The sequence below is a fragment of the Rousettus aegyptiacus genome, unplaced genomic scaffold (assembly GCF_014176215.1).
Source record: "Rousettus aegyptiacus isolate mRouAeg1 unplaced genomic scaffold, mRouAeg1.p scaffold_m13_p_8, whole genome shotgun sequence".
Classification (NCBI taxonomy): domain Eukaryota; kingdom Metazoa; phylum Chordata; class Mammalia; order Chiroptera; family Pteropodidae; genus Rousettus; species Rousettus aegyptiacus.
In genome coordinates, this window is record NW_023416311.1 from 99,955,100 (window position 1) to 99,981,112 (window position 26,013).

The following is a 26,013-nucleotide window of genomic DNA, read 5'->3' on the forward strand; positions in this document are numbered from 1 at the left end:
TCAATAACTTTACTTTTTATGATTCATAGATTTTTTTGTTGTTCTTAAGCTAAAACAATTGACAAAAAAAAAAAATCTCCTTTTAAATTGAGAAAGACACCATGGATCTGTCCTGTAATTTCAGGAAAGATAAAAGACAGTTGTTGTGACTTACTCTTTATTATTCCAGAAATAGTGAGCACTGCATTGAAACGATAGATAAAATAAGCCTTTCAAGAAACAACTCCAAGATATGACTTGGCTTCTGAATACATAATCCATTGTGTTTTGTACAAATCATATATCCTCACCCGTGTCTACCTGGAATTAAATCACACTGCCAGGTTTCAGTTAAACCTGAGCGTGTGTGAAAATCTGACGGAAAACGTGAAAAGGCCATGGTAAGGACCTCAGGTACTTCTGAAAAGATAATCCAGCCAAATTTTCCTAAACACAAGATATTAAGCTCAAGAGAGCATCAAACTCTACTTATTGGGATAGAGGAAAGTTGTTGGTAGTCAACTCTGTCCGGTGCCAGTCTCTTTGATGGCTGTTTAGGTTGTAAGGTGATAGATATGACTAAGAAATCTCTAAGACTTTACCTACTCAATCTGTAAATCACTGTAGCAGAAATCGTTTTGTGGCTTTAAGGATGTCAATGCTCTACTCCACATAACAGGAGGACTAAGTGTGATGCTGGAAAAACAGAGGAGATCATTGGATAAGGAGCTGTAATATTTAAGTTAGATGTGTCTGACTTGCTAATACCCAGGGATGCTTGGAGGAGGGGGTGCTTCTAGGGGACCAGAAGTTCTGAGCAGCAAGTGAATGCAATGGGCTAATTAAATGTTAGGTTTAAAAGTAACCAAATTTATAATGTTTAATAGCATCTAGCAAAATTTGGGTTGAATTTGACTATGAAGGTTAATGACATATTATATTTAGCCAATTCATATGTGATTAAAGGTCAGCTATTCCACTACCATTTCAGTCATGCCATTCCATACATCAGGTGAACAGTCACATTGAACCCAACAATATCAATTTTTCATCAGCACCTGTCAAAATTTATTCTTTGTTTCTACATTAGAGCAACAGATAAAATAAGCTGGTTAAGAATCACTTCAAATTACAATAAAATGAATTATTGACATCTCACAAGTGTTCGTTAAGATTTCAGAGTGAGAAATGAGCTTTCAAAAATGTTAATCGATCAGAGATTATGATATATTTAAGCCAAAATTTACTTTAAAAAACAAAATAAAAAAAATTGGATCATTTTTAAGTTAGAAGAATAAAAATACTTATACAACACTATTAAGTAAAACCTATAGAATATGAGTCCAAGGATTGCCTAGAAATTAATAGGTGTAGTATATTAGTTCAGAAGTATTTGACAAATAAATATTTCACTTATAATAGAAGATAAAAATATCAGCACTTAAAAGTTAGTAGGAGCTTAATACGGACTGAATTGCATCTCTCCCTAATGTGTTTGTTGAGGACCTACCCACCAATGAGACTGTTTTGGAGACAGGGCCTCTAGGGGATAATGAAGGTTAAATGAGTCATAAGAGTGGTGATCTCATTTAGTAGAACTAGTATCCTCATAAGAGGAGGAGGAAACACCAGGTTGCCTTTTCCCTCTCTGAGCCCTAGAATGTAATTCACTGTCTATAAACCACAAAAGGTGCCTTCATCAGAAATGGACTGTACTAGTTCCTTGATTTGGGGATTCCCAGTCTCTGGGACTCTGATAAATACTTTTTTTTTTTTTTGTTTAAACCACCCAGCCCATGGTACTTTTTTATGGTACTTTTTTTTTATTAGCAGACTAATAGAGAACTAAATTATTATAGAGAATAAAATAAAAATGTTTTCATGCTGGAAAATGTTATGATTTAATTATTAATAATATATACAATTATTGAATTTTAACCATGCACCAGCCACTAGATACATGAATTAACACTATTATTTTTCCCGTTTTACTGATGGGGAACCTGAGGTACAAATTAGATAAGGAACTTGTCAAAAACCAGCCACATCTTGTAATGTGAGAGAGACAATGTTCTCAGGCAACTAGGCTCAGGAATCCATATTCTCTACACTTAGAAGTAAATGAGGGCCTTTACATTACTTGCATTAGGAAGTTATTTCCCCAGTAATGCTTCCTTTATATGAATTTGTTTTGAATTTCTCTTGAGTTAATTGAAAAGAGTACTTTATGAGTTATGAGTTTCAGAAAATTAGCTTCATTACTTCTCCTAAATAATCAATTATATGTAATACTAAATTAAATGTGTAACTAGTTTTTAAAGTGTTATATTTTTTATTAAGAACATAAACTAATCTAGGTCATGAATATTTTGGTAATTTCTTAAGAGTGTTAAATGTATCTGGCAAAGAAATGCCATTTCTTAAATGTGCTCTAAAGCCATCTAATTAGAAATTAGGAGATTTGTATTGCCCTATATTCATCTCATTAACTAGTCTTCTGACCTGAGCCCAATTTGAAGATTTTTTTCTTTTTGAAACCTATAATGCTGTTCTAATATTTGCTTTGATTATCACTGATATTTTGAGAAGCAAAAGAAAGGAGCATCATCTCATAAGTTTTATCATTCTATTGTTAAAAGAAATTTTAAATTGAGTAGTTAATCATCTCCTTTGAAATGAGGGACGAGAGGCTCATATGGCTGAATATTGGATTAACTTAGTTACAAAGCTAATCACTATAAGGGCATGATTATAACTCAGAACTTTTTATTGATCGTATAGCTTATTTTCTGAAATCGAAATCATACCCGATTTATGCCTGAGTGCTATTAACCTGCCATTTAATTCTTAAGGCATATATAAGATTGGTTGATTCATTCATTTATTTTTGGTAATTGTACTTCCACTCACATCATTCCTCGTATCTGAGAGAAAAGACAAGAAAGCACACTCTATTTTATGTGGCACTTTTCCATTTTCATAATTCAATATATATATATATTTTTTTTTCCACTGGGGTTAATAAAGACATGTGTGAATCATCCCCTTGACTGGCTGTTACAAAATATATCTCTCTGGGTAGGAAAGCCTTTGCTTCTTCTAAATGCAGAAGCTTTGAAAATGTATCTCTTTGATCTATTTTACAAGTTTTCAGGAGCTATTTAGCTCTCAGAATGTATAATGTGCTCAACTTTAAGTTCTTTTGGCATTAACTTGTTTGTTTACAACATCACCAAGTATGTGCTGAATAAGTTTCAGTATGCTATTGCCCACAATTCTTTGCCAGATAGAACCTAGATTTCTTTTATATTTACATACAAGCATCCAAAAAAAATGTATTTATGCAAAAGGCTAGAAGAGATTTAGAGTAATTCTCGTTTCGCTTTATATTTGCTATTTTACTGATTCATTGAAATTTAATCTTTGCAGCAAAAGAAGTCTTTTTAATCAATCACAAGAAGATCACACAAAATTCAAGAGCTGAAATGAGACCTAAAAAAAGTGAATCACAATAGTAAGTGGACATTAAGGTGAAACCAGATAACTTCTCAGGGCAAGCAGTCCACGTAATTTCAATATAGACTTATGGGCTGAGAAAATGATTGGGAGTTGCCATAAAATGCTAGATTTATTTCATCAAGTGTTAATATTATTAAATATTTGCAGTCCCTTTTGATCTCTTTTGCACTTTTTTATTTTTTAATTCTAGGAGAGTTAGGTATCTCTGTGACCTTACTTTAATTTGATTTAAGCATCAATGCAAAAGCTTCATAGGCACATTCTGAAGTAAAGTGATTTATTTTTCCATTATTACCTCTGGGAATTATGGGGCATCCTGGACATAAATTCCAATGAGAACCCTGTTTACTTCACAGTAACAATAAGAAAAGTCAATTCTAGAGACAAAAACTTGAATAGTAAGGCAAGGTTGAAATTGAATTATGTATAACCATTAAATTATGCCTTTCACTGTAGAATTTTTGTCTGTACTTATTTGTATGTAATTGTTCCACTTTAACTTTGGAAAGTTTATTGATAGATATTTTCTAGTAACCATTAAAAAGCAATATTTTGATGATATAAATCTTAGTAAACTACATTGATTGTGAAAATTGCTTTTAGTAAAGTATAGCTAACTGATCACACTTTTGACTAGGTCTTTTGACTTTTTTATCGCTACAACTTACATTTTTAGTTCTCCCATTTTATAGCTATTATACCCACAAATAAGATTAGCCTAGTACTATAAATATCGTGAACTTTATTCTTTACCTTCCTTTAATACCTATGCCATGGATTTCACTTCTAAAACCATTTGACTCTTTTTTCCAAGGAATGTCATTCTAAGGTCATAGATAAGAAAAAATTTATGAGTCACAGAAAATGAGAGCAAATGAAGCAAAATGACTTAAAGACCATGCTTCCTAAAGAAGCTGCCCCAAAGGCTTTATACGCATGTCAATGAGCAAATTGTTTTATTCTAGAAGCTTGAGGAGATATATATATATATATATAATATATATATAATTTAGCTCAAGAGTAAGCCATGAAAATTAAACTACTTATTTTTATATTATATAATATTTATTAATGGGGGAAGGATAAACTGCAAATTCTAATTCTGTAGAAAAGTGTTTGCTTTATTTTGCTCTATTACTGATGTATATTGACAAATGATATATTGAATTTCTCTCTTGCAAACAGTGAGTTTACTTTAATATTTTCTTGACAAATATTTGAGATCTTATAGCAACCTAGAACCTGTGCTGGCTGCAGAGCTGCGTACGAAGTTAAAGGACATATTTGTTGCTTGCATATTAGAAGAGATTGCTGTAAATAAATAAGATCCATCCATTTTCCCCAAACATGCATTCAGTTCCTCCCATATTGAGCATTATTCAAGCAACTGCAGATACAGCAATGAACAAGGCTGAGAAAGGCCCCCCTTTTTGGGTTTATATTTTAGTATGATGAAACAGATTAACAAAGAAAAATAAATTTTAAAATATCAAAACCTAGATCAAGTGGTTTTAGAAAGCTTCTTTGTAGAGACATTGTTTCAGCTTATCCTGAAAGACAAAAGGAGCCAGACGAGTAACTAGAGATGAGAATAATATCCTAACAGAAGCTTTGGTTACTGCGTAAGGCCTTAGGCAAGAATATACTCGGTGTTTTCAAGGAAAGGAAATAAGTCTAGTGTGTCTGAGACAGAGAAGATGATGGTGAAATAAGGTAGAGGAAGTAGAGAGGAGTCCCACCAAAAAGAGACATAGAATAAAACATTATAATCTAATTTCAAGTGGAGGCTACTGAAGTACTTTAAAACTGGGAATGAAATGATTGGTTTCCATTCTGTAAAGATGATTCTGAAGATCTATAAACGATGGCGACTGAGGAAGCAGGGAGACTGTTATAATTGTAAAGATAAGAAGTCAATGGTTTTTTTTTAATGTTTTGCTCATTGATAAGATGTGGGTCTGGGAGGTAAAAGGGAGAAATGATCCTTTAAAAAATCATCTAATATTTTTCAATATTGTTGGTATAGTAATAATTAATGCTATTTGAGGAAAATGAAACACTCTTCCCGTAGGGAATGATAATGGGACTACTGAGAATTTAACGGTAGCAAAAAAATGATAGGTATGGGAATGAGCCAAGTGCGTAGATACCATGCTTAGGTAGGTGATTCTGGGTATCTCAATGTGATTAGAATAAAGAAATAGAGAAGAATGAGAGAAACAATATAATTAGAACAAGACTGTGATTTTGCTTAGTAGTTTGGACATGGCCTATAGAAAATGGGAATATAGAAAATATATATTTTAAGATAAAGTAATACATGATGAAATAATATTAGATTTTCTGTAATTATTTATAGTTTTCAAAGGCTTTTTACATATACCATTACATTAGATCATGCTATGGAACTAAGAGAAAATAGAAATTTCATCTTTTTTCCCAATGGCTGCCAACAAAAAAAGACACAGTCATGGAGATTGATAAAACTCTAATTTCAGGGCCAAATGTGATGGAGAGGATCCATGTCAAAACAATCAAACAGGGATATGTTTTTACTTCATGGCTGTTAGCCACAAAATAACATGATATTCAAGAATATTTCGTTATGACTTTCTTCATTTTTTATTTTCTGTCTCTACCTTCCCCTTTTCACTTGAATATAAGCTAAACATGGTAGAGATTTTTATCCATTTTGCTCACAGATGAGTCCATGCACCAAGAACATAGTGGTACACCTGTTAAATTAGTTAATGTCTTTTCCTGGAAAGAATGAAGAAAGAACAGGGAAAAATGGTTTTATTTGCGGAAATTAGGTAAAAGGTTGTCCTCAGTTAAGTCTTCCACATTAATGGGTTGACTACATCTGAATCACTGAAGACTCCGAAACAATATATATTTGACAAGCTCACCCTCGAAATTCTGATTCAGTTGTATTGAGGTGAATCAGATTTAAGTTTTTCGTGTTCTACTAGTGTGGCAGGTCATCATAGGCACCAGTGAGCTAACCAGAACAGAGCTAATCATTGAAGACAGAATTGGAGCACTGAGTTTAACAGGTAAAGGTGAGACGATATGTTCACTTGCAAGGATTTTGTGACTTAGAAACTGGGAAACAAAAATGTTATTTCTAAATCTCATAAACTGTGCAGAACACTTAATAGCCTGATAACAGTCTGGGTCCCTGTTGGTTGTAATTTAGTCCAAGGAAGTCTGCAGGTTGACTCACGATCCCCATGGGCCGTGGCACAATGGCTACTTTGAGATAGTGATTTGCAGTTCGATCAATGGGAATTTGAATGAAAGGTCAGATGTCAGTTCGGAAGGATTTCACAAGTTTGCCCAGGCACATTAGTAATTACTGGCAATGTCAGAACGAGGATTTAGGTTGCACAACTGTATGTAGCTCGAGTCGTGTGCACTGACACAACTTTTACCGCCTGCACTATTCTCCGCTTCGTGCCAGGAGTCTTGCTCCCTTGTTTTCCCCTCTACACACGTCACACCGCTGCCCAGCCTTCTACTGTGTTCGATGCTATTTTCACTTTATGAAACGTCCTTTCCACTGATCTTCATCTTCTTTATAGCTAACTACTACTTATTCATGATCAGTTTACTGAGGTAGGCCCCTCTCTGATCTGATGGCACCATCGCTTCTGACTGGGTGAGTGTCCAGTGGTCCTCGTGTAACTTTATGACCATCTCTGGCATCAAGATGGAGTATTATGTAGGGTGCTTTCCCACTAGACTCTCAGTTGCTTGATAATTGTCATATTGACTGTTCGTAACCCAGAACTTAACATAGCTTCTGACACACAGAAACTGACCCACGATGTGTGTGTGTGTGTGTGTGTGTGTGTGTGTGTGTGTGTGTGTGTGTGTGTATCAGTCTGAACCCTACTCCTTGGTTCTTCTATCAGGTCTTATTTCTTAAAATATTAAAACTTTTTGCCAGAGGCATTTTCAGGAAAGATAATAACAACCATAGCATGATAACAACAACAACTTGAAGCTGAAAAAGTAGCACTATACTAAATTTCCATTTGGTTTATAAAAGTGATATTGCTGATTCTTCTTTTTTTTCCTCCCTGAATACCATAGTAACTGACCAGAGAAGAATAAGTTTTCATTAATATACTCAATATGCTTCGATAATTGTGACAATTACAATTAAGAAGCTAAACAACTCTTATGTCAATTGAAAAGAAATAAAACATACCAGTTTGTTGATTTTTTGCAAGAGGCTTTCAGGAGACCATGATCCTTAATCATCTGCTGATCATGAGAGAGGAGATGCTGTCTGTGCTATTTTGCTGTACTGCATGGGCAATTCCCTGACTCTGAAATTGAGTACTTCGTCCTGTGCTTACGCTGCACTTTGTAGCATCTGTGTTTATCAGAGTAGATGTTGTAGTTTCTATTTCAGTTTCCCATTTACCTTTCTCTGAAGTGATTATCACAAGTGTAATGAAGGATTTTTTCAGCGTGGTAGCTGGTGACACGTAGTTAACTCCCACCTTCAGGGAGTGAACGGTTGGTATTGCCTAGAGATGAGATCAGTACAACCAGTTTTCTGAGCATGTTTGGCACAGCGTGTCACTTAACAGGAAAGTTGGCATACAGTCGGTAATGTCAACGTTTATAAAGGTTCTTTTGAAATAACCGTAACCTTGCATTGTTTCACTCTCCATAATAGATAGTTGTGTCACAATATCTGTTTTTTATCTAGATCAAATTGACAGATATTGTTACATTAGTTTCAAGTGTACAGCATAATAATTTGATATATGTATACATTGCGAAATGATAACCACGGTAATTCTAGTTAGCATCCATCATCAGGGTTGTAGGTTTTTTTTCTTGTGATGAGCACTTTAAGGATATACTCTCTTAGAAACTTTTAAATATATAGTACAGTATTATTAACCATACTGCACATCACGTTCCCAAAACGTGATAACTGGAAGTTATCTTATAACTGGAAGTTGGTATCTTTCACCAACCTTCACCCATTTTTAGCCATTTTCAAACTCCTGCCTCTGGCAATCACTAATCTGTTCTCTGTATCTATGAATTCAGTTGTTGGAATTTTTATTAGATTGCACATATGATTGAGATCATACAGTATTTGCTATTCTCTGTCTGACTATGTCAGTTAGCATAATGCCCTCAAGGTTTATGCATATGTTGTAAATGGTAAGATTTCCTTTTTTTTTTTTTAATGTCTGACTAATATTTCATGCATATATTCAGTATCTCTCTTCTGATATAACAAAATTACAATTTTTTGATGACTCAAAGAAACTATGTTCATATTTTGTAAGAAAATCAAAAATATAATGTGCTATTTTAAATATTGCTATTTTAAACATCTAAGGAATGCCCTATATTGTTTTCATAATCTAAAATTGTACATATAAATATAATACTTTAAATTATGAACTAATATATGTATTAATAGATATTGCTGAATCTCAGAGTAACAATGAAAGGAAATATCAGTGCCATCTGGATTGTCTTAGCGATCTTTATCCCCACAGCCAATTAATCAGCAATAATTTTAGCTTTGATATTTGGTCTTTCTTTAGCATCGCTGCCTTAAGCAAAAACAATATCAGTTTACTCAAATATGCATCCACCTGCTCCCTGTATTCAACTTGTCCTCTTCCAATGCTCCAGCGCAATTATTTTTTACTTTTTAAAACATCTTGAAATATAATTCGCATACCATAAAATTCAATCAGTAAACTGTACAGTTTAATCATTTTTATTATATTCAAGTTGGGCAACTATCACTACAATGTGGGTTAAAAATACTTTCATCACATCTACCCCCTGACAAAAAAAAAAAAAAAAGGCATCTGTTAACAGTCATTCCCCACCCAACCCTCCCTTCAGCCCAGAGCAGTCACTAATTTTACTTCTGTCCTTAAAAAATGTGCCTATTCTGGACATTTCATATAAATGTATTCCTACAATATGGATGACTTTTTATGACTGGCTTCTTTCACTTAATGTAATGTTTTCAAGTCTTATCCTCACTGTAGCATATATTAATACTTCATTTTTATTACTAAATAATAATCCTTTAGATGAGCATGCAACACTGTATTTTGGACATTTACACATCTGAACTCTTAAAAATAATGTTAATGTGAACATTCACATTCAAGTTTTTATTTGGACATATGTTTGCATTTCTATTGCATGCATACTTAGGAGTGAAATTGCTAGATCATATAATAACTCTATGTTTAACATTTTGAGGAACTTACAAAATGTGTTCCAAATCAGCTTTATCAATTTACATCACATTAGAAATGTATGTTGGTATCAATTTCTCACTAACACTTGTCATGATCTGTCCTTTTGACGATAGCCACTTAATAAGTCTGAAGTGGTTTTGATCTATGTTACCTAAATACTAATGACGTTGAGCATATTTTTGTATGCTTATTGATCATTTGTGTATTTTATTTGGAGAAATGGGCATTCGAATCTTTTGTCAATCTTTTTCTTTCATTGGGTTGTTTTTCTTTTTATTATTGAGATAGAAAAAATTTTAATATTATTTTAGATAAAAATCTCCTTATCAGATATATAATTTGCAAACATTTTCTCCAATTCCCTGGGTCAACTTTTCACTCTCTTGATGTCGTTCTTGGGTGAAAATGTTTTAATGTTGGTGAATTTCAAATTAACTCTTTCTGTTTTTGCTTGTGTTTTGGTGTCATATTTAAGACACCATCATCTAATCCAAGCTCACAAAAATTTACTCCTGCATTTTCTTCCTTAAGTTCATAAGTTTAGCTCTTCTATTTATGTTTATGATCCATTTTGAGTAAACATTTTAGTATGATTTGAAGGAGTCCAATTTCATTTCTCTGAATGTGGATACCCAGTCATCCCAGTATCATTTCTTAAAAACAAAAAAATAAAAAAACAAAAACAAAAAACAAAAAACAAAAAAACCCCTCCATCTCTATTGAATGTCTTGGCATCCTTTTCAATATCAGCTAATCATAAGTGTGAGAGTTTATTTCTAGGCTCAATTCTATTCCATTGGTCTGTATCTTTATTCTTATAACAGTACCTTGCTGTCTTATTTATTTCACTGAGTTGTAAGTTGTGAACTGGGAAGTGTGGGTCCAACTTTCTTCCTTCTTTTTAGAATTGTTTTGTCTGTTCAGAGCCCTTGGGTTTTGTGACCATCTCAACAACTTCTACAAAAAAGAAAACAACCTGAGATTTGGGTAGATTTGCTAAATATGTAGATTAATTTAGGGAGAATTATAATCTTAACCATATTGTCTTCTAATCTATGACCAGAGATGTCTTTCAGTTTACTTCGGTCTTCTGTAATATCTTTCAACAATATTTTATAGTTTTCAATGTATAAAAATCATACTTATTTTGATAAGATTTTCCCATAGAATTTATTCTTTTTGATGCTATTGTAATGACATTTTCTTAATTATATTTTCAGATTGTTCATTGCCATTGTGTAGAAATACAATTGATTTTTTTTAAATTTATTTTTTCAGTTTCAGTTGATATTCAACATTATTTTATGAGTTTCAGGTGTGCAGCATAGTTATTAGACATTTATGTAATTTTTGAGGTGATCCCTCCAATAATCCTAGTAATCACCTGGCACCATAAAGTTACTACATAGCTATTATAATATTAATGACTATATTTCCTATGTTATAATTTACATTCCTGTGACTGTGTTGTAACTACCAATTTGTACTTCTTAGTCCTTTCATCTTTTCGACTCAGCTCCCCTGAAATACAATTGATATACACTGATTTTGTATCCTATAAACTTGTTCAATTGTTTATGAGTTCTAATACATTTTTTTAAATGTGTATGCATTTCTTAAGATTTTTTAATATAACAGACCATGCCATTTGGGGATAAATACAGTTTCAAATCTTTCCAATCTTATAATTCTTTTTTTCACCCAATGTTTCAGCTGGCACCTCCAATACAACATTTTATAGTAGTGAGAATGAACATGTTTGTCTTATTCCTGATTTTAGAGAAAGCCACCATTAAATATAACACAAGCCGTGTGTGTATTTTTTTCATAGATATCCTTTATCAGCTTGAAGAGTTTTTCCATTCTTAGTTTATCAAGTGTTTTTATAGTGAAATAATAAATATTAAATTTAAGTTGCTAGCATAGAACTTTAGTTGTAGCACTTGTATTTATTCTTCAACAGTTTTGTTGATATATTTGACATACAATAAGGTACACATATTTAAAGTGTTCAATTTAATGTTTTGACATATGTATATACCTGTGAAATCATCATAATTAAAATAATTAACAAAGCCACCACCACTCCCTAAAAAAGAAAAACAGGTATTACATTTTGTCAAAAGTTTTTCTGCATTTATTGAGAAAGAATCATGGGTGTTATATTTTCCCCCTTTATTCAAATTAATAATATGTATTATGTTGACTGATTTTCAGAAGTTAAACCAAAATTGTATTCTTTGGATACATTCCACATGGTCATGGTATATAATCTTTTTTATATGTCGCTTAATTCACTTTGCTTTTCATTGATAGTTTATGTTTCTATTTGCAGAGAGATATCTTAGTTTTTTTTAATAATTACTATCCTTTCTTTCTTACAATAGCTTGCTGTTTAAATTATATCAGCCTCATAAAAATAGTTGGAAATCGTTCTCTCTTATTCTTTTGAAAACTTTGAAAGGATTAGTTTTATTTCCTATTTAAGTGTTTGTTAAATTTTTTAATAGTGAAATAATTTGAAATTTAACTTCTTTGTAGGAAGTATTAAAGTTACTAATTTAATGCCTTTGTTAGTAATCAGCTAATTCTTATTTTCTATTTTGTATTTAGTTAGTTTTGTTAGTTTGTGGGTTTCTAGATATGTTTCCATTTTATCTAGATTACTTATTTTGTTGCTATACAGTTGTTTATGGTATTCTATTACAAGCCTTTTCATTTCTGGAAGGTCCATAGTGATGTCTAATATATTCTTCTTGACTTTTGTAATTTGAGTCTTCTTTCTTATTTTTATCTGTCAATCTAGCTAAAAATTTGTCAAATTTATTGATCTTTTCAAAGAACAAACTTAGTTTTATTGATTTTCCTTTTTTTCAAAAAAAATTCTCTATTTCACTTGTATCGTCTCAAATGTTTACTATGTCCTTTCAGGTAGTTTTGGGTTTAACTTGCTTTACTCTTTCTCTCTCTATTTTTTTTCTTTTTTTTTCTTCTTTTCCTTTTTTTTTTCTTTTAGTATTTAAAGTTGTCTATAGGTGGATGATCGGATTATTGAACGGAGACCTTTCATTTTTTTAACATAGACAATTATTCATTTATTTATTTTTCATTAAAGAATGTGCATCAATTTATTTAAACTTTGACAGGGAAAAAGAGGAGGGGTTCATACTATATAATAGAGTAAAAACTTAATAATCTTTAAACATCCCCCTCTCAAAGTTCTACTACATACATCAATGGCTCCATTATTTTTTATTTTCACATTGAAAAATCAAAGACCTCCACATTTCTTTTCACCATCTTCTCTCCTCTCATCTTGTAGTTTAATCTTTACTGTCATTTTGAATTTGTTTAGATGGGGAAGAAGGGAAGAGGAAGGTATGAGGGAGGGAGGACACAGTTGTGCTGGGGAAGAAAGCAATGACTTTTGATTTCCTCTGGGCAGTACGTTCATTACTCTTAAATTAATGTCGGTGTGGCCTTTTATTATTAAAATTATAAATATGTTATATTCTTCAGTTTTATAATTTATCTGATGAGTTTCACAAATAAAAGCAAAAAATACCCATCTCCTCATAGAAAAAAAAATATATATATATATATTGACAATACTTTAAGGAGAACCAACTGAGACTCCACTTAAAACTTATAAGCATGAGCTTGAATGTTTTGTCCACTGCTCCTCTGTGTTCAAGTGGGTTCTAATGGAATAGAATCCACTTCCAGCTCTCGGGTCTTCTATCAGGCCTTTCTCCATAGAAATCCTGTAGGACATGGAGAGACCCAATTCATCTTTCTCTGCCTCTTCCTTGAACTGCTGCATTTGGTCAGGAAAGTCATCATCACCTGGTCAAGCTGGTCATACAAGATGGTACCCTGCCCCTGCTGCAGAACAGCAGCAGCTCAGTGGCATCGTCTGTTAAAGAGGTCAGATTGGAAAGGTTTCTGCAGAGGATGAGTCCATACTTCTGAAACTCCAGTGCAGTTATATTAGACAGGGCAAGGAGCGGCAAGACTATCTGCCCCAGGTGTTAATCTCTTCCCAGCAGCTGGGGACAGTGGGGAGGCAGCCCAGTCTGAAGTTATCGATGGTGGCCAAGAGCCATTACAGCAGATCTCAAACGCTTACCTGGAGGCGTTGTTTTTCTCTGCTGGTCCAGCTGGGTCTGTGCATCCTGCATTCAGTTCTCATGCTCCTCTGCTTGCTGTGCAGTTCCAGCTGACGCCATTGCAACGTACTGTCATCTGTCTGGTAACTGCCTTTCTTGCTGGTGGGCGTCTGTCTCAGTCTGCCTGGGCTGCCTTGAGAGCCACCGCTGTTCTTTCTGTTTTCCCCACTCCCTTCAGCTCCTGGACCAGCCTCCCTTCCTCCAGCTCCATGTCCTTCAGCTTCTCCTACAGTGTCTTCCTCTAGTCCTCACTTATTCCTTCTGAGTCTCGGAATAGCATTTGCAGTTCTGACTCTCAGATTCTAGTGACTTGGGTGTCCAGCTGCTCTAAAAGATTGTCAGTGTGCTTTATTAAAGTAGTCTTTCTGATCCATTTTCTTCTCTTAAACTGAGACTCCTATTATATATTTGTTAGGATAGCTGATGCCCCCCTCCTCCGCCCCGCCAAGTTCTCCGAGGCTCTGTTCATTTTCTTCATTATTTTTTTCTGTTTTTCACCCCAGATAATCTCAATTGACTTGTATTCACGTTCATGTAGTATATCTTCTGCCAACTCAAAACTACTTTTCAATCTCTTCAGTAAATTTTTAATTTAGTTACTGCACTTTTCAGCCCAAGAAATTTATTTTATTTATTTAAGAATAATTTATATATTTTTATTATTATTCTATATTTTATGAGACGTTTACAAATCGTCCTTTGTTCTTTAAGCATATTTTTCTTTAGTTCTTCGGACATATTTACAATAGTTAATTTAAAATATTTGTTTAAGAAGTCCATCATCTCATCATTTTCCAATCACTATGGAATGTTTTCTTAATATATTTACAACTTTAACAATTTCTCTCCTGAATTTACTAATATTTCTAGCCTCTTATATAAATATATAGTCTTGCATAAATTTGACCTTGGAATAAAGCTTCACTTAGCCACCATACCTTATTTTTAATACATTTCCATATTTACTTTAATACTAGATAGAAAAACCATAACAAATGTATTCTTGACTGATATTGGACTACAATTTTGCTTTTAAAAAATGTGGTGGCTCCTTTTTTTTTAAAGATTACAGCCAATAACTAGAGAATAAATCACCCTTTTTTTTCTTTTCTAGAGAAGTACTGTAAAGACAATGAATATATTTAAACCCTGAGTCTTTGGTAAAATGTGATTGAAACTGATTGAATCAGCATCTGATTTGTGTGTGTATGCTAAGGGGGCTACTATAATCCTGTTTATTTATTATCTACAAAAACATATACATTTTATAATTAGCTCGAATCAATTTTGGTAAGCTCTATTTTTAAGTAATATACGTACAGCTTCTAAATATTCAGATTTAATGTTATCAGGTTGTTCATTGGCATAAGCCGCAGCAATCACAGTATGTCCCTTCCATTTTCTTATTGCATCTTGCAAGAGACATGCTCATTTTACTAACTAATTTGTTCAGAGAAATGTTTTTCTTTGCTGAGCTTTGTTTGCTGTCTTTCTCTGTTACAATCTTTTTTCATAATTTGTAATTAATATTCCATTTCATTTCTTTAATCTTATTCTAAAGTTCTTTCTAAGATTTCTCAGGTTGCATGTTTAGTTCATTAATTTTGAACATTGTTTTACTTTCTAATGCAAGCATTTATGGGTCTAATGTTCTTTAATACCACTTGTGGTGGGCAGAATAATAGCACCTAAAATATCTCCACATACGAACTCTGGATACATCTGAATATGCTATGTGGCAAAAGGGCTTCACAGGTGTGGTTAAATTAAACACTTTGATATATGAAGAACATCTTGTATTATCTGGATTGACCCAATAGCATCACAAAAGTGTTATAAGTGGAAAAAAGACATAGAGACTCAGAAATTTGAGCATATTTTGTTGCTGGCTTTTAAGGTGAAAAAAGGGGCCATTAGCTATAGAGTGCAAGTGGCCTCTAAGTAACTAGAAAAGTGAAGGAAAAAGATTCTTTTCAAGACCCTCCAGAGAAATGCAGCTCTGATGACACCTTGATTTTATTTCAGTAAAGCCCATTTCAGAATTCTGACGTCCAGAGCTGTAAGATAATAAATTTGTGTTCTTTAAGCCTTAAGGTTATGGAAATTTGTTACAGCAGCAATAGGAAATTAATACAGTGCATTCGCTGTGTCCAAAAATTTTGTGGTTTTACCAATTATCACCTTTAAGTATTTTGGAATATACATTAAATTGTTCTTTTCACCATAACTTTTTTTAGAGGTTGATTTTTTTCTGTTTAATTTAATGTCCAAATGAGTGTTTTCTAACTTGATTAAGGTTAAATAATAGGGCTAGTGTGACACCAATCTTAATGGTATATATGGCCTATTAATGGATTATTTATTATAAATTTCATGTTTTATCAACTGTGGAAATATATATAATATTGTACTCTAAAATAAGAAGGATGCAATATTCTATTAACTAGAAATACATCAAGTATTTCTAGCTAATCTCTTTTAATTTACTGTATTTTATATAGTAAATATATTTTATATAGTAAATATAATTTACTATATTTTTGTAGATGTACTTATTTTTTTAAAGTTTGTCTTTTTCCTCAGATCATTACCAAGAGAGCATATTAAACTCTTTCTACTTAATGGAATTATTTCATATGTGATTTTGTGTTTGTAGTTCAGCTCTACTTTTAGACTATGTTATTAAGTGCACACATAATTAGAACTGTTGTAGAATCCTAATACATTAAAATTTAATTATTATATGTAACAACACTTTTAATTTTCAGCTATTATTTTTCGTTATTATAAATTCCCATTATATTTCTTCCTCATGAGTCACTTTGGTGATATATTTTAAATGCTGTTTTCTATATTTAAGTATCTACTTTGTAGTTTCATGAGCAATGGCCATTCTGAGTATCTATCCTTTCATATTGGTGAAATGAAAAAAACTATTATTTTTGACTTTCATTCTGACAAAATAATTTCATTTTATGTCTCCAAACTTAACTACAATTAAAAGAAAAAAAACACTGGTTAATATTATATTCACCAATATCTTGAAAGAATTTGAGAGTGTTATTATGAGTAAAATAATGATTTCCAAGGTTCCCTATGCTTGAGTTACTGATTCCATTTAATATCCATGTTATAAAGCAACTGTATGGAACAGATTTTATTTCCATTTTAAACTTGTATGATAAAATAACGCAAAATTAATTTTAATTTATTCCGATTTTCTGGGCAAAAATAAAGTGCTTTACTCTTTCTAGAGCATGCCATGATGAAAGCAAGGATAAATTCGCAATGTTGATAAAACATTTCTGTATACAATCGTGAGGGATAAACAGAATACTAATATGTAGCTGAGAGATTGTTTGTTTATAAAATATGGGATAAATTTATAGTAGCTCTCAATATATTATGGAGATCTCACTCCATGGGAGAACCAAAGCCCAGGTTTTGGTAAGAAGCAGAGACAAAAGGTTGAAATATTGGTATCATATACAATTCTAATTAGTTGAGGCATATATGTGTTGGTATAAAAGAAAGGACAGATCAGAGAAAAGATTTAAATGACAAAAAAATGAATTGTACAAATCCTGATTAATCCGCACAAGGTACAAGATTGTTAACCAGAAATGTATATTCAGGATTTAAAGACAAAATCACAAAAGTAGAATTGAAAAGCCAGATGATCATACGGTTGTAGTTGTATTCAATGTTTAATACAAAGCCTGCAGGAGATGATATTTGTGTGTATTAAAGTGGCATAACTTGCTGAGAGGTCTTAGCAATTTGCTCAGATGGGTTCTCACAGGATTATGCCTCTTTTTAAAACAATTATGTCATTTTTTTTTTGGTAATGTTCAACCTATGAAATATATAGTTTTTCTTCACCTGAAAGGCAACACAGTCTATGAAAGGCATGGTGATGAAAACAAACAAATGAAATCTTCACTAATATAATTGAATCTTCTCTGAGTCTACCAATAGAGATCTGGCTTACATGAATAGGAGAAAGGAATAATAGAAAGTGAGAAAGGGCTTTACAATTTCATACCCAAGATATTTTTAAAGTGTCTTTGAATCACTTACAGAAGCAGAATTACCCCCCGGTTATTGACCCCTGACTTCTGTATTCAGGAAATGAGAGACTTTTTCAATACTTGAGGTGATATTGAGACAGCAAAGAACTCAGTGCTGAGTTTTGCTGCCAATTAAGGTCAGCACACAATCAAAGTTCTGGCAAGGTGCAGCAAGAGCTTTCGAAGTGATGCCCTAGTATTGACAGAAGCTTCCTAGAGCTCCCGAGTGTAACAATCCCATCTCTGACTGAGGCTGCTGTGGGTCTCTGCCACATTGGTCATAGAGGATCTTTAGCCCTGTAGGCCAGGCCTCTGGAAAATGATGATAAAGGCCCACAATAGCCCGAGGATGAGGCTGTTCTCAATTTGTAGTTGTAACAGAAAAAAAAAAAAAAAAGTAAAATGCTATATAACACATTGTATTCATCTCTGTCCTGGAAATCATATCATACTCATTATTATAATGGGAAATGGTATGTAATTCTGAGTTCTGAAAACTAAATATTTTTTAATTTAAAATACAATCTGAGATATCAAGGAATATGCATTAATTTCAGAGGCAGAGAAAGATGAAATAAAAAACTCAGCTCAGATACTTTTTAAGAAATTGGCCTTGGGCAGCTTGGTTGACTTCTGATTCTGTTTCTATATCTATGAAGGTGGCATCATTTATATTATATATTCAGCTTAGCATCAATAACATATTGATTACTTGTGAATAGTATTAGCTATTGTTTTCACCTCTAGATTCTGCTTTAAATAGTTTATTGGGGAACAGTGAGAGCTCTTTCCTGCAGTTGTATCAGGCAGAAGCCTATCCTTTAGAAAACACAGGTTACAACTGAGTCTGCAAATTATCCTGTAATTTGGGTTGGGATGTGCTACTTCTTTCTGTTGTCCTTACATGAAATGAATTAGTTTCTATACGCAGATAGAAACAAACAAGAGCAGAGTTTATTTAGTGGGCATTCATGAAGGATCTGTTCGTCAGTTAATATCAGGTTAAGAAATCAAAAACGGAAGTTCTGAAAATAATATCTGATGCTGAGAAGATATGAGGATTGGGAAATAGTCAAAACAGAGACACAAAGCAGAAGTTTGGTAATGGGCAGACTTCAAATGAAAGTTGCTTAACACTATGGAAAAAGGCCTCATGAAAACACTGAGTATTATGAAGCAATGTAAAATTCTCCTTGAACATACAGTCTTCTCTCTTCTTTTCTTTCCTTCTTCCTTCCTTTTTTTCCTTTTCTTCTTTTTGTCTGACTAATAAGAGATTGTTAATCATATACATATTCTTTGACAATGTCTTTATATTTTTTACTTTTTTTTATTTTGAAAAATATCAAGCATACATAAAGACAAAATATAAAGAATAGATAAATACAATTTTATTATGATCAAATGTTAGCTAGATATCTACCTCTAAAAATGAGGATGATTTCCTTAATTTCACAATTAAATTTCAACACTTGCTTAGCATTAATTCTGTAATGCTGTCTAGTTCATCATCTATATTTAAAAACCCATTATTTTCTATAAAATATACTTACCCATTTTTGGTTCAAAACCAGAGATTACAAGCTAAAACTTAACATCCGACCCTGCATTTCACCATGTATTTACTATCTGGTGTTTGCATTAAAAACAAACAAACAAACAAACAAACAAACAAACAAACAAAAACCTTTCCACCTCAGCGAGTCTATCTAAGTAACTGAAATATTTTTACAGGAAAAGCAGAATAAATAACTGTTTATTTTCTTTACAGATTTTTGGAGTAAGTAAGTAAGTAAGTATAATAGTCACTTCTAATTGTTTTTTTTTCCTCTTTGTTTTATCTTGTTTTCCTTTCCTTTGTTTCTATTTGTTTTGTTATTATCTCTTTCCCTTTGAGTCTCAAAAGGCTATGTTTTTTTGACAAGAATTCAAAGAGTAGCAGAAGCGTCCATTCATGATATCCCCACTGGTACCTAACATTTTCCAAAAACTGGAGAACTTTCTTTTCTCAATGTTAAGAGATATTAAAATGAAAAAAAAATGTTTCTTGACAGTTTTTATCTACAATGAGTGATTATTTCCTTTATGTAGATATTGAAACAATTTAGCTGCATGCAATTCTTAGACTTTAATTGTAAGGACCTAATCAAATAAAAGCGATGAGCGAGTCATGGCATTTTTGGTCTTGTGCGTGATTACAGTCTTGGTTTCACATTTTATTGAAATAAAATTCTATAATGAATTAGAGTGGAAAGGAGGCGCAAGCACCAAAACTGTCGATGCCCCTGTATCATCTGGCTTCTTCCCACATTTCTGTCACCCAGTCTTTTCCAAACTTAAAGCATGCTGACCCGTTTGATATTTCCCTAAATTAACTAAACCGTTTCCAATCGAATTTCTACAAATTCACTTATCTCTTTCCAACTTCGGAGCCTTTGCTGTGCTCTTTCTCCCCATCAGATAATGCTTCCACAGTCCCTTTTCCCACAGCCCCCTTTGCCCAGTGAATCTGCTCATCCATGATGGCTCAGCTCAGAATAACTCCAAATAGGGAAATCTTTCCTAATAGCTCAGGTAAAGTCAGGTTCCCAGCTTTATTAATAGCCTGCAATTCCCCTGTATGGCATTTATGCAGAGCGTGCAATTACATAGTCGTTAGTGTATTTGAATAATGTGTGTCTGCCTCTCCCAGTTCTCAGATAGCAGGGCAGGTGTCAATTTCTCTCCGCCATTGTTTTGCAAGAAGCCCAAAAGAGAGCCTGGCATACCATATAGATGTGATAAATGTGTGTTGAATACATCAGTGAAACCTGATCTTCCATCTGTACTAATAGCCTCTATATTGATTTGTGCCCTACATTTTATACTTTATAAAATGAGGTGTCTGTACACAGCAAAATATGTGGAGAGCAAGGTAGGAGAGAGTCTCACTTTCTATATGTCTGCTTTAGACTTTTTTAAAAATCAAGAAATATATTCTTCTTGTAATTAAAATATAAAATAAATTTATTAAAATATGTTAAACTAAACAGTTTCATAGCTATAGTCTAACACTCTGGGAATCTATTTCCACACATGTGATAGACATGATTTTTACTGAATTAAGAGAAGATATTTAGCCAAAATATTCCTCTACACTTAATCAAAGCAATCAACTTTTTATGTCGCTTAGCATTGCATTCACACTCATCCTTGCCAAGTTATGTTTTATTTTGCTGTATATGTATTTTGATCACATTTAATCCTTTCTGGAGCAAGTGAAGACATGCATAAATACATACATAACACGTTGGAAACAGCATGTAAAGGCGTTTTGGCAATTGCAGATCTATACTGAATATTTTTAAATATATAGGTTAAAGCACTGGTTTATTTACTACATATTGAAAGAGATTTGTGTCTCATAAATCATCACAACCCTGACAGGTCACATGACCATTTTGACTTTCAATATAGCTCCAAAAGCCTTCAGAAGATGCCCAATGTGTAGTTAGTTGTGCAGGGTTACAATGATTAAAAATAATATTTTCATATTTTGCTGTATACATCATAAGATTCATTAAGGTGTGTTAAGTTGATATCAATATTTACCTTAACTACATTTAAAAATATTGTAATCCTTTTATCTATTAATTCAGTTTGGAACTTAACTGAAACTTATTTTTGTTTGAAGCGGTCACATGAGTGATAGATGTTTTAGGCTTTCCATTTCACCTCCTGTTATGGAGGTTCATAATTTAAATGGGAAATTATCTCTTGGATGAAATGTAACTTAAAGATTGTGTGGATGCTTTTCATTAAGTTGCTTATCACTCGCTTCCCCTTTGGTTTTCACCTAAACCCACAAGAATGTGAACACTATGGAAGAGGTTGCAGATAAAGTGAGTAAGGAGACAATTACTTCCTACTATACTCAAACTTCCCTATCTGTAGCTTTTTCTAACTTCATTTCCTTCAACTTATATCTTTGCCTTAAACTAGCCAATATTTTGATCATCTAACCTTTAAATAGAACATTAGGAAATACATCGGATTTGAAGAGTTAAGTTTATGCCTTGATTACTTTCAAAAAAGTCTATGCATGTTATTGGGTTGCAATGGAAAATCTCACACACGAACAGGGGAAAAAAGACGAAAACGAGCTAGTTAAATAACATGGTAGAGTAGAGAACACATCAGACGTTCAAAAATACTGAGTTATATTCTGGGTTCAAATACCAAAATATGAATCACATCGAACACGTAATTTAAATTTATGAAACCTTAACTTCATGATATGAAATGGAAAGTCTCAGCCAGAAGAAATTTATATGTGAATCCATCACTAAGCATACATGATTACATTAAAAAATAACAAAGGAAAAGATAAATTTGTAAGAAAGAAAATGTATTTAGAAAGATACAGGATCATCAATAATTGTCATCATGTCTTATGTTCATCCAAACATCATATTTCTAAACACATTTTATGTACCAAATACAAGATATCTTAAAATAATTAATGGTGTTCCAAAATTTATAGGTCCAAAGTATAGATTTCACAGATATACATACAGTAAGAAAAGTATTCACCTGTATAGAGATGTATAAAAATGTAAATGATAAGCATTCATTTTTGCTAAAGACTAATGGAGATTCCACAGAGAAATGAATTTTGAGCAAGGTATTAAAGGAAGAAAATGAGCTCACCAGAAACAGAGTGTTAAAGAGATAATAGCATGACTATTTAAACTAGCGTGATTGTAGACCTACGAGTGAGGGATATAATAAATAAATAGGGGCCAAAATTGAAAGAGTCTTTTATAACGTTTCCAAATATTTTGTATTTATCTCTGAATATACAGATAGTCCCTTCAAAATTTAATGCCATAGAGAAGAAAACTCGTATTTCCCATTTTGAAAGAATACATCGGTTAAATTTGGAATGCCAAACTAGGGGCTAGGGCAGAAGTGAGGAGAAGAGATGATAAGGACGTTGACAAAGGTGCATCTCCCAGTTTCTTCTCCAGGTCCACTCTTCACCATTCTGTGTCTTGATCTCTTTCTTAGAAAACTGAGCTAAATGGATTGCAGTTTGTTGCGCTCTCATTTCCAATTTGATTCTGGGATCAACCAATGGGAAATAGTGGCCAGAAGTTGTAAAACAGACATGGAGTCGGCTGAATATAATTGTGTATTTGATTGTATTCCTCCTTCTTTTCCAAAGACCACATTGTCTGTTGAGACACTCTATTCCTATTAAGAGCCTCTTTGGTTTCTGATGACAGGACGTCCTCTCCATCCTCTGCTAGGCTGAGTAGTGGTAAGGCTGCTCCAATATTGACAGTCTAGGGACACTGCATTGGCTCTGCTTATTTCCCTAAACCCTGCCCTACGAATAGTGCCTGTGTTAAGCATTGCAAATTTAGCACATTTAGTGAACCCCCTGTTTTCCGCTGACACCCTGACTCATACAGAGATCAAGATGAAAGGGTGACACCAAAAAAAATTTAGGAGCCAAACTGGCAGAACTTGCTAACTTTTGAGTGAAAGAGATAGATGAATTGAGGGTAATTGTCAAGTTTGTGACTTAATTGACATAGTAAATGATTTTGTAATCGATTCAAGTTTAAATATAGAAGGAGCAGAAAGTTTAAATGTGTATAAATGAATTTATCTTTGGAATAAGTTCATAATGTCATAATACTCTCCATATGTCAGTAACTAAGAGATAGTTAGAAATATGGATCTAAAATACAGAGGAGGTATCTAGGACAACGATATAGATTTTTGCATCATTGGAATATAGCATGTAAAAGTAGGAGAGAGAGAAAATTTTCCAATTAAAATGAGCATAAGAAAGTAGTTGAAGATTCTTAAGATGTTGATAGACATGACGGATTGATGCAAAGAGCATGGGTATAGGGTCATAGAGTTAGTTTTGAATTCTCTGTCATGTTGGGAAAATTAGGTGTTGATAGTTCCTGCATATTCTCATCTTTCAAATGGAATGCCACATAGAATTGTAATAGTATTAATATGATATCGTGTCTATAGAGTTGCATGCCACATTACCTGACTCATATTAAGGAATGAAAATTTATTTTTTTATTTTCATATTAAAGGAGAATTTGGTCTGATTATTAACAACATTTAATAAGAGCGTATTCAATATATTAGCATAGCAAAATATTTGGGAAAAACTATGATAACATGCTAAAATAATAAATTCAAATGGAAAATTAAGAACTTGAGGTTTCATTGAACTGATTGCAATTGTAATGATGAGGAAGACTTTAACTTCTACATTAACAGTAGTAAATAGGAGACTTTATTTTCTTTGCTTAATGAACATGTATCAGATTTCTTGAGATCTCACAAAGAATAAATAAAAGATCGCTTGAGAATCATCGACATGATTGAAGTGTAGTGTAGAATAAATACTGCATCCTCCTACCTCCACGTGACCTAAAACATTTTTACAGAAATGGTTTTATTCTTTTGATTTACTCTTTTTCTTGTGTGCATTAATACTGAAATCCTGCATATCTGCTAAGCTTCCTAAAATTGCTAAATGTATGATGCTTCAAGTGGAATAAAAAAATGTTTCTTGGTCACATGAAATCTAAGGTAGGTGTACCATTTGGTGGGCAGTTACCCTCCAAGATATGAGGCAAGAACCTATTCTTCTTCCGTCTTCTGCTGCTATGGGCTTTTTGTGTTTTTCATGTTTGTGATGCTTGCCTGTATCAAGCCAGCAGCAAAAGCAAAGTACACATAGAGTCACCATGAGACGTTTTCATTGACCAAAAAGCTGGGACATTCACTTTATTTTAGTAGAACTTAGTCATGTGAAAATACCAGGAAGGTGTGTGTTTAGAGAATTGTAGTTTAGCAATTTGCCCAGAAAAAAAAATAGGAAATCAGACTAGAGAACATGGAGGCATTGTCTACCTACCACATGTAGAACTGGACAAATTTACAGGTTTTCTCATTACTCCTTTTTCTAAGTGTTTTTTTTTTTTCTTTTCTTTAACTGATATATAGATCATCTTTAATATATGCCTTACCTCTTCTGCCCACGTATGGAATTTGACTACTTTGTTTGACTTTCATGAAAACAGAACAAACAACAGTCAAACAGAAATACTAACACGCAGCTTTGAGTTGATGGCACACTTTACTAAAAACAGAGGGAATTTCCTGCATATTTCTGAAGGAGAACTAATTAACTGTGTTTTTTTTCTTTGCAACCGTAAGCATCACACCTTGCATTCAAAAACAGCTTTTCAAAGCATTTTCTTAAACAAAGGTAATTCTCTCCTTGAAAAGAAGTCTGATTTCAGTCGCTGAGATGTTAACATTTATCACCACTGTACCTGTGTGACTGCATACACCTATACTTTCGTACATGTAGAATTTTGCAGGCATCTTTTAATTTTATATTTTGAGAAATATGCTAACAGTTGGAGATATAAAGATACTTAATATATAATAGCTATTGTCAGGGTCTAGAAGAGAAGTCAAACACTTAGGCCAGAGACTCCAGTACACATTATTAGTGCTAATGCGGAAGCCTGTTAGGAGTGCCATAAGAATGCAAAGAGAGAACTTATATCTTAGTGGTGATCCCCCAGCATGCCAAGAGGAAAAACAAATATTTTCCAGCTTCTGAAGTGACTTGAGTGAAGTACTAAAATACTTTACGTGTATGAGTATGAGCAAGTGGTTCAGAAGGCCTGCATGCTTTGAGAAAATGACAGAAATGAGACTGTAATAGGAGATAATATTGACACTGGGAGAGAGTCAGGGCTGGGTACATCTTCAAAACCGAGAGGCAGCCCATCACCATCCCTATCTTGGTTATTCCTCCAAGACTAGATACCCATCTTGGTCCTGTGACACTGCCCCCTCCCCCGCCCCCGCTTCCTTGCTGCGTCCTGCTTTGGAGGTGGTCGTGTCATGGCTGAAAGGATGCTGGAGCTCACCCAGATGGGGCAGAAGTGTCTGTACTACATGTACACTGAGCTGGCA

The 26,013-nt window shown here is 33.2% G+C and overlaps 1 protein-coding gene and 1 pseudogene across 6 annotated transcripts in view; one reads left to right on the top strand and one right to left on the bottom strand.

The window, feature by feature from the left end:
• CDH12 (cadherin 12) overlaps positions 1-26,013 on the top strand; it is an 812,943-nt gene that overhangs the window by 176,773 nt on the left and 610,157 nt on the right. For 2 of the 6 annotated variants that reach the window (XM_016137287.2, XM_016137286.2), the window contains exon 2: positions 3,409-3,493. The exons of 3 other annotated variants lie outside the window; for them this stretch is intronic. The gene's annotated coding sequence lies outside the window, so the exon portion shown is untranslated. Of the gene's footprint in view, positions 1-21; positions 3,494-26,013 lie in introns of those variants that run through there. One more of the 6 variants, XM_036225826.1, reaches the window with a different exon arrangement.
• Positions 12,742-20,521, bottom strand: LOC107506594 (annotated as a pseudogene).